Source organism: Dipodomys merriami, unplaced genomic scaffold (genome assembly GCF_024711535.1).
Source record: "Dipodomys merriami isolate MVZ:Mamm:240054 unplaced genomic scaffold, mDipMer1.0.p SCAF_1, whole genome shotgun sequence".
NCBI classification, from domain to species: Eukaryota; Metazoa; Chordata; class Mammalia; order Rodentia; family Heteromyidae; genus Dipodomys; species Dipodomys merriami.
In genome coordinates, this window is record NW_027202270.1 from 23,990,256 (window position 1) to 24,000,122 (window position 9,867).

At 36.2% G+C, this 9,867-nt stretch overlaps 1 pseudogene; it reads left to right on the forward strand.

Annotated features, from left to right (window-relative positions):
* The first annotated feature begins 4,811 nt into the window (after positions 1-4,811).
* Positions 4,812-5,178, forward strand: LOC138824192 (histone H2A.Z pseudogene; annotated as a pseudogene).
* The last annotated feature ends 4,689 nt before the right edge of the window (positions 5,179-9,867 follow it).

Below are 9,867 nucleotides of genomic sequence, written 5' to 3' on the forward strand. Positions count from 1 at the left end.
ATGTGCCCTGGTTCTTCTATTCCTCAGTACCACATGAATAGAAAAAGCCAGAAGTGGTGCTATGGCTCAAGTGGTAGAGTGCTAGCCTTGAGCAAAAGAAGCCCAGGGACAGTGCCCAGGCCCTGAGTTTAAGCCCCAGAACTGGAAAAACAAAAACAAAAACAAAACCAGATAGGATCAAGAAACATTTCAATATAAACTAGCCATGCAATTTAAGGTAAAAGCAGGGCTCCTCGGGTTTGTATAAATTGCTATGACACTCTAGTTCATGGAACAATCTGCCCTCTTAGTAAACTCTACCAAGCCCTTGATCCTGCTTGCTGTATGACTTAAAGGACAAAATTCAAAATGGTCTCTCTGGGAATAGGATTATTGTTCAACAACTCAAAATCCCATTTATTAATAGTCTCTCTCCCACTATGTTCTTTGCTATTTTGCTTAGTCATCTCCTGAAATCTCAGCTTAGTCTCTTGGTACATATAAAAAAAAATCACTAAGACTAGAAGGAATGTTTTTTAGAAGGTATTTATTTTACCATCTTAGAATTCTACCATCTTTTCCTCAGAACAGAATCAGAGAGTTAATAGTTATACAGTTAGAAAGGATGAGTGAGAAATTAGTTATCCTTATTTCTCAAAAAGATACCTTTAATGTTTACTATTATAAAATTTCTGAAAAGTGTCTGCCTGCTTATAAATTTTAAAAAGTGGAAATAATTTTTGTTTTCTGATGTTGGCAGCTGAGGTCCCCAAGCTCCTTCTATTAAGTCTTTTAGATACAAGTGTTAGCTAGCTCTTAGAATTTAACCTATACACACACCAAGAATGCTGCTGGGAAAATTTCAATCACATTTTTTAAAGGCAAATAAACTATGGCCTCGTGAATTTGAAGGCTAAGTTTATCTAAAGATAAAAAACTGGAATTAACGCATAGTAATATCTGATTAAAAACCTTCTGTGAAAATACTACCTACCCTGCCCTTTTGTAACTACTAGACACATATGGCTACTGAGAGCTTACACTGTTGCTAACAATTGAATTGTTAATTGTCTTTTTTAAGTATTTAAAACTTAAATTTACACATTTATCACCACCATATTGAACCTTATACTTTTTTAGTTGCTATGTCAGACCGTTTTTTAAAAAATAAAGTTCACAATGTAGAGAAAGTGATATAATAATTTAATAACAGAATCATTTTTTGTTTTAAAATATGTGGCTGATGTCCTTCTTCTACCCCCCTTTTAAATTAGAGAAACCTGATGTCTACAGAGTACTAAATCATTAGTCTTACAATTTATATAATGCCTTTCTCTCAAGACTTAATAAAACTGCATTAACCTCCAATAGGATAACATCTACTATACTTTCATGGAACCTAACCTTATTGAATTACCATGTGTGAAATGCCCGTAACTCAAGTAACAGCAGGTGCAAAATAGAGAAGCAGGCAGAAAAGTGACAGTAATTTTTAACATCCACACCAGCTGGCAAGAAGGACAGGTGTCTAATTCCTCAGTCTTTAAAAATAACTTTTGAAAAGCCTACACTGCAGAAGCAAATACTTTCAAGTGTTTTTTAACTGTCTTCAAGTTATGCTTCTGATAATATAATAGTAGAAAATTAATTTTTACCTCAAAACTGTATTTGACTACTAAATAACATAAGGAAACTTATTCTCCTTTATTAAACAAAATAATTATAGATTGAAAGTGGCGCTGTAGCTCAAGTGGTAGAGTGCTCGCCTTGAGCTGAAGAGCTGAGGGACAACGCCCAGGCCCAGAGTTCAAGCCCCATGACAGACAAAAATAATAATAATAATAATAATAATTATAGATTGTAAAAATCAAATTTTATTTTTTAGACTTCCTAGTAATATTTCTCAAGAAGCATTGTATGGAAGAGAATTTATTTTTTATCTTTCCCAAACTCTACATCCACTTTTTTTTCATAATGGCAAAGGAACTTAGAGCTCAATGGCATGAAGAAAAATATGTTCTTTAAGTCCTAAGTCCAGAGAAAAATATGAACCTGTAGTTCTGTTCAGTAAACCAAGTCTATGCCCCAAAGAAAAGAAGATATTCAATGTATGCATGTGATAGAGGTGGTAGGACATGTGAAGTACATCCTGGGAGAAAGGGTGGATGGGATACAGGAGAAAGATGGGAGTAGTGACTCTAGTATTGGACACTTAGGTCCACTTAGGTGGACGTGTTAAATTGTAACAACTTTGCACAACTTTCTGAAATTCAGAAATAAAATATTTTCAAGAAGAAGAGATTAAATGTCAAGAACCCCGAGTCCAAACTAAAGAACAAAAGTGCCTGCAACTGTAAAGAAAACTGAAAAGGGGGAATAAATGAAGAACTAACTCAGGCAATGATCTCAATTTTACAGTTTGATGAGTGAGCACCAGACTAAGAAAGCGTCAGTGTATAGAGAAGGTTGAAGATGGTGGGGAGTCTTTCTGGAACCTTCAGACCAAGATGGATTTTCTTTAATGACCATTAGTATTTGAGAGAAGTACAAACTATATCTCTCCCAGGATTTCATCTTCCAGCAAAGTAGCTGGTCAGTGCTATTTCGCCTGTCAGTTACGGCAAAAACAAGAAGCAGTTGCCTTCTTTCTCTTCTCTAAGAAGGGAAAATGTAGTCATTCTCAGAACTCACATTCTAGAAGGCTCTTTTCCAACCCTCTTTCAACCACACATACCCAGAGCCAAGGAGTTTCCCAAGAAATAGAGCATGTCACTCAGAGCTCAAGTCCCCATTCTTAAGCCACTCTAGATACCCATGAACCTACACTTACTGCCTGATCAGTTTAAGTTTCTCTTCTAGCACATTAAGGGGATTTTTCTTATATCTGCTGCCCTTCTAAGAGAAAATCTTTACTGATGTGTGCAACCTTAAGACCAAAAAGTAGCCAATGCCTTCTGTTTGTTTTAAATGAAGAATGGTTTTCAACTATGAGACCCTGCAGTTTAGGATGGAGCTGGCAATAGGAAGTGGAGAAAAGGCTCCTACCATCTGCAACCAGATCACCAAAAAACCCAGGAATTCCAATCTGGTCTTCTAAATTATTATTTTTGTCAAGAGAAGACACCAAGGCACAGACTATTAAACAGTTTGCTAGTTTGATTGATAACTAAACATGTAAATTTATGGAACGTAGTCCTCTATTTGTATATTTGTCCCAAGTTGCTTATGTGATTTTTTTTTTTCGTGGCATGGTTCCAGGGGTAGACCAACAGACTTGAGCTAAAATCCCAAGTGAGAGTCACAAAGTCCTGAGATCAAGCCCTGGTACAGACACAGAAGAAAAAGGAAAAGAATTAACTAAAAAAAAAAACAGACATATACATTTTATTTTTGTTTATATACATGTATATGTGTGTATTTGTAGATGTATAAATGTCTGTGTGTCCATACATAGATACAGACAGATGGAAGGGGATTTTTCGGGGTGCGGTCGTGGGGCCTGAACTCAGGGCCTGGGTGCTGTCCCTCAGCTCTTCAGCTCAAGGCTAGCGCTCTACCACTGGAGCCACAGCACCACTTCCAGCTTTTTTCTTTTTGCTTATTTGGTGCTGAGGAATCGAACCCAGGGCCTCAGGCATGCAAGGCAAGCGCTCTACCACTGAGCCACCTTCCCAGCCCTGGAAGGGGATTTTTTAACTTCTTTAAAATATATCAAAAACTGAGTTCATAATATGTATGCATTTCTACTTCATGGTAATCAAGGTAATCATTGGGTGACAACTGATAATGTTGTATTTGAACTTTACATCAGCAAAAATTTCCAAATGTCAAATATATCCTTATATCTATTTACTTTTACATCTTAGTGTATTAGACTTTCATCGGAAGAATCAAAGCATTCCCTAATGAACAGGTGTTCTGAGGCCAGGCTTAGGTTCAAATCCTAATGCTTCCCCTTTTCAGCTGTATAAGTATGATGAATTTACTTGAATCTTTCAAGTTCATCTTCTTTGAGATGCTGTTTAATGGGATTGTTTTGTGGATTAAAATAAAGAATGTTAATTATTAGGCATGTAGCAAGCACTCAAATATTATTCCTCGTGGTTTCTTTAGTACTATCCTCTGAGTTTCTATGAATGTGTTGTATATTGTATTAACTTTCTTTTTATAGGAAGATAAATGCAGAAAACTACTCACTCAACTGGGCAAAAAATAAGAAATAGGAATAGACCAGGTCCTGGTCAAAGGTAATTCAGGATAAGCAAGTGCTGTTTAATTCATCAGTCTACAATGTGTAATATTATATACCCACTCTCCTTAAGGCACTTTGCCTTTTGGTCTCCGGGTATCTGTGGTGCAACACTTTTGCTTTTCCTCTGAACTCTTCCACTGCTTCTTATCTCATTGGTGAGTACTTGTTCTCTGCTCATGTGCTAAATCTTATTGATGCTTAGAATTCTGTCTTCAATGATCTTTTCTTATTCTGGATACTCTCCCTGGATGACCTCAGCCATTCTTCTATTTTTAAATTATTATTTATATATCTTTATCTTCAATAACGTTTCTTCCATGCTTCAAGATGGTGTATATATATCTATATATATGTATATATGTGTGTATACACATATATATTCCATATAGAGTATATATGTATATCATACATATATCAGTTTCCTTGTTATGTTCCACTGAAATCGCAAAAACAAACATCAGAAACAGAGCGTAGGCAGTTTGAATCGCGGTGTGACGATGGAGTAGGTAGCTGAGGTCTCGCCGCAGGTCCCACTAGCCTTTACTCTGCCTTGATTGCATGAGCTTCAGCAGAATTCGAGATGGCTGGTGGTAAGGCTGGGAAGGACTCCGGAAAGGCCAAGACAAAGGCAGTTTCCTGCTCATCGGCTTGCAGTTCTCAGTCGGCCGTATTCATCAACATCTGAAGTCTAGGACAACCAGCCATGGGCGTGTGGGAGCGACTGCGGCTGTGTACCTGGAGTACCTCACCACTGAGGTGCTTGAACTGGCAGGAAATGCATCACAAGAATTAAAAGTAAAGCTTATACCCCCTGTCACCTGCAACTTGCTATTCGTGAAGATGAAGAATTGGACTCTTTCATCAAGGCTACCATTGCTGGTGGTGGTGTCATCCCCCACATCCACAAGTCTCTTATTGGGAAGAAAGGACAACAGAAGACTGTCTAAAGGATGCCTGGATTCCTTGTTATCTCAGGACTCTTAACAGCTGTCCAGTGTTGCTGATTCCAGTGGACTATATCTCTGTGGAAAAAAAGCACAATTTTGCCTTTTTGTAATTCTATTTGAGCAGGTTGAAAGTTTAATTAGCTTTCCAATCAACCAAATTTCTGCATTCGAGTCTTAACCATATTTAAGTGTTACTGTGGCTTCAAAGAAGCTATTGATTCTGTAATAGTGGGTTTGGTTTGAGTTAACTGTTTTTAAATAAACTGTTTGGATTTTAATTGTGATGCAGAAGTTATAGTAACAACATTTGGTTTTGTACAGACATTATTTCCAGTCCAGTGGATAAACTCAATAAAGGTCATATCCCCCCACCCCACAAAAACAAAACAAAACAAAACAAAAAAACAACAGAGCATATAATTTCTCTCAAATAATGCACAGTGATAATAACTTATTTAATAGTAAAAAATAATAATAATGCACAGTGACTTGCACAACTTTACCGGAACCTTACCCATAGGCTCATATTCTATCAATAACCAATCTGCCTCCTTAACATTTTTTAAACTAGTCCAATTCTTCTCTTTTATCTCTTTGCCACACTGGGATTTGAATTCAGGGTCTTCCGTTTGCTGGGCAAATGCTCTACCACTTGAGATACACCTCTCCCTCTCCCTCTCCCTTCCCCTTCACCCCATTTTCATGGCTTTTGCTCAGTCACCAGATCTTTCCTAGATGATCGTTGCTCCTTTCCAATTCATATCAGTTCAACAAGTTATCTTCCTAAAGGGTAAATCTGACCATGTCTCTCTCTTGCTTTAAACATTTCAAACATTCTAACACGCCCCAGGTCTTATCTTTGTTTGTTAAACTCTTCCCCTTGACTCGCACACATCGATGTTCACCAGATTGAATTTGTGACAGCTGAACTCAATCATTTCTAGAAATCGATATCTGCTGCTCCTTCAGCACTTCTCTGTTTCATGACTTCTTTATCTAACTCCAGCACAGCAGTTAGACCTCGGCTAAGTTCTTAAGACCTCTAGTCTGGACTGAAGAACAAATTTCTCCTGTTTTCCCAAGGTATGTTCTAACCCAAATAACATGTATTGTCCCTTCATTTTTAATCCCTTGGCCTTTTTATTATCTATAGCCTCTGTTAGATACTGAATATGAAAATATAATATTGAATATAGTTATGATTGAATTGCTTTAGATCCTTCAATCCCTTCACTGCTTCTACAGTTTCCACTACCTTCTCCACTATTACCTCTCAAGAGAATACTCCATGCACATTCTCATGTTCCAGCTACTCAACAAGGGAATTTCCTTATTAATTTTTAAAATCTTGTGAACAGTCTGTGAAACTGCTCTCTTAGAAAAATAATTTAATGACCAAGTCTAAAGAAAATCTTCCAGTTTTCAACCTCTCTGAAATATTTACCAATCTGACTTCTTGAAATTTTCTTTCACTTTGGCCTCTAGGGAAACAGATTTATTATATAATTATATATATATATATATATATATATAGTAAAGATACTAGACAGAGGGGTTACAGTTACCTGAGTAAGGTAATGAGTACATTTCCTATCAAGTACTGTTAACCCCTCAGATTTATTCTTATAATTGAATAATACTACATTGTATATACATACCACATTTTCTTTATCAATCCATCAGTTAAAGGACTGGTTCCCTACCTTGGCAATTGTTAATAAACATAAATGGGCAGGTATCTATACTGAATTACCTTCCTTTGGATATATGCCCAAGCATATTATCAAGTCATATGATAGTTCAAGTTACTTTTTGGAAGAATCTCCACACTGCTTTCCATAGCAACTACATTCATTTCTCCCATGAACAGAGCATAAGGATTCTTTTTGTCCCCACAGCCTCAACAGCATTTCATGTTGCTTGTGTCCTTTGTGATAACCATTCTGACAAGAGTGAGACACATTTCCAGTATTGTTCTCATTTGCATTTTCTCTAAGATCAGGGATGGTGAACACTTTTTCATGTATTGTACTGTCCATTTGCACTTTTTCATTTTGAGATTTGTCTATTCCATTCATTGTCCGGTTTGTGATTAGACAGCATGCTGATCTTTTTGGAATTACTTTTTTATGATCTCCTTACATATTCTATTTCTTAATCCTTTGTCAGATAAATCGCTGGCAGAGATTTTCTCCTTATGCTGATGGCTGTTTTTTTAAATCTATTGTTTCTTTTGTTGTGCAAAAGCTTTTTAATTTGTTGCAGCCTTATTTGCCAATATATAACCTTACTTTTCAAGCCATTCGTTTTATTCAGAAAGTTATTGTCTGTGCCTTTATCTTCCAGTGTTTCTCTATGTTCTCCTAGAGTAGTTTCAAATTTTTCAAGTACTACGTTGTGCTCTTTGATCTGCTTTGAATTAATTTTAGTACAAGACCAGAGTGAAGGATCTAGTTTCAGTCTCTATGTGTTGATACTCAAATTTCATAGCATCATTTCTGCGGGAGGCTCCCTTTCCTCTCACATATTTTTGGGCACCTTTTTCAAAACTCTGCTAGCTGCAGCTATTTGGGCTTATTTCTGAGTCTTTTAGTCTATTACATTGGTTTATATGTCTGTTTTGTGTCAATATCATGCTCAGATACCATCATACCTCCAGCATCGCTGTTTTTACTTTTTATTTTTACTATTTGAGGTGCTTCACTGAGATAAAACTCAGTGAAGGATATCATTGAAATTCTTTTTTTCTTTTCCTTTTTTTTTTCTGCTCTTGGGGCTTGAACTTAGGGCCTGGGCACTGTTCTTCTTCTTCCTCCTCTCTCTCTCTCTCTCTCTCTCTCTCTCTCTCTCTCTCTCTCTCTCTCTCTCTCTCTCTCTCTCTCTCTCTCTCTCTCTCTCTCTCTCTCTCTTTCCAATTGTGGGACCTGAACTCTGGGCCTGGGCGCTGTCCCTCAGCTCTTCAGCTCAAGGCTAGTGCTCTACCACTTGAGCCACAGCACCACTTCCAGCTTTTTTTCCTGCTTATATGGTGCAGAGGAATTGAACCCAGGGCCTCATGTATGCAAGGCAAGCGCTCTACCACTGAGCCACCTTCCCAGCCCATGGGCACTGTTCTTGAGTTCCTTTTGTTTCAGACTAACACTCTACCACTTGAGCCATAGCACCACTTCTGGCTTTTCTGTGTGATTTAATTGGAGAAAATAGTCACACCAACTTTCCTGCCCAGGCTAGCTTCCAACTGCAATCCTCAGATCTCAGCTTCCTGAACAGCTAGGATTACAGATGAGTCACTGCCTCCTGACTCTTTTTCTTTTTTGTCCCTAGTAATATTGTAATTTGAAATAAAGCCTCATGCTTGTCAAGAAAGCGCTCTGCTTCTTGAGCCACTCCACCAAATATTTTCATGTTCATAATTTTAAAAATAAGGTCTCACATAATTCTGGTTTAAACAGTCATCCAAATAAATACTACCAAGTGAAAATCTAGAGTACAGGAGAAAAACTAAGGAATGCAAAAGGAAGATAGAAAGGTTTGGGCAAGAAATACTACTGATGGCAAGAGAAAAAATAAGAGTGGGTTAAATTCAATTATTCCATGTATTTTTAATTCTACTAAATATTTTGTCTATAGATAAGTTATCTAAATCCTTTATTGATTTCTCTTTTCCAATATAATAGAGATTATATACGAAATCTTTTAGGTAGTAACTCCTGAATATCATATAGCAAACAAAAGTCTATCAATATTTAATCTAAAGTTAGTGAATCTCTGCGGATGATTTTTGTTTCAATGACACAAATCCAAGTTTCATTAATTTCAGCAAATCAAATGCAATTAATCTTTATGATACAAAATACAACACACATATTGAAAAAATACTGACCTATTATTAATGGCTTTTTCTAGGCAAATGAAATGATAAAATTTCCTTTTATTTTGTATATTTAGTTTTAGTAGGCATTCTTCAACTTTTTTTACTAGAGAGTTATATCTATTTTGTATATGCAGCAACGAATACAAAATATTAGTTGCTTTTAATTTTTAAAAAAATCTCCTTGTTCATAGTGGAGGAAAAATAGTAACTGATTTCAAAAGGTAGGGATGAAGTCCTTCCTGTTGCAAGAAAGACATATCTTCATTCATTTGGTAGAACTGTTGCTAGGCAATGTTCCTGATTTCTTGGTGTCTTCACTTAGTTTTGGCTTTTTTTTTTTTATAATACATATGTGCTTTACTATGGTTCTGGCAAAGTACCAGACTCCGCTTCCAAGCCAAATCATTTTATTTACCTTTTGCTTTGGCAGTCAAGAAGCTCAAAACAAACCTATTTTTAATTATACACATATAAACACTTTACTTTAAAAAATTGTATCTGTCTGTACTTCTATTTTTAACTGCTCTGTTGAAAGTGTTTTTATGATAAGCCCTATCAAACCTATTTGGAAATATTGGTAGTATAAATTCTAATAAGCATACCAATAGACTTCATGGTTTTATCTTTCTAGATATAGTCTTTATTTACAACCCATGAAAATCAATTTCCTGGATGAAACCAAAAAAAAGGATGATAAAATGGATCATAAGTTTTTTGGACATGAATGTATAAATAAATAAATCAGAAACGGATTTAATTCTCCTTGAAGTTCACATGGTCTTACAATGAGCATTTAATGCATTACTTGTGAGATT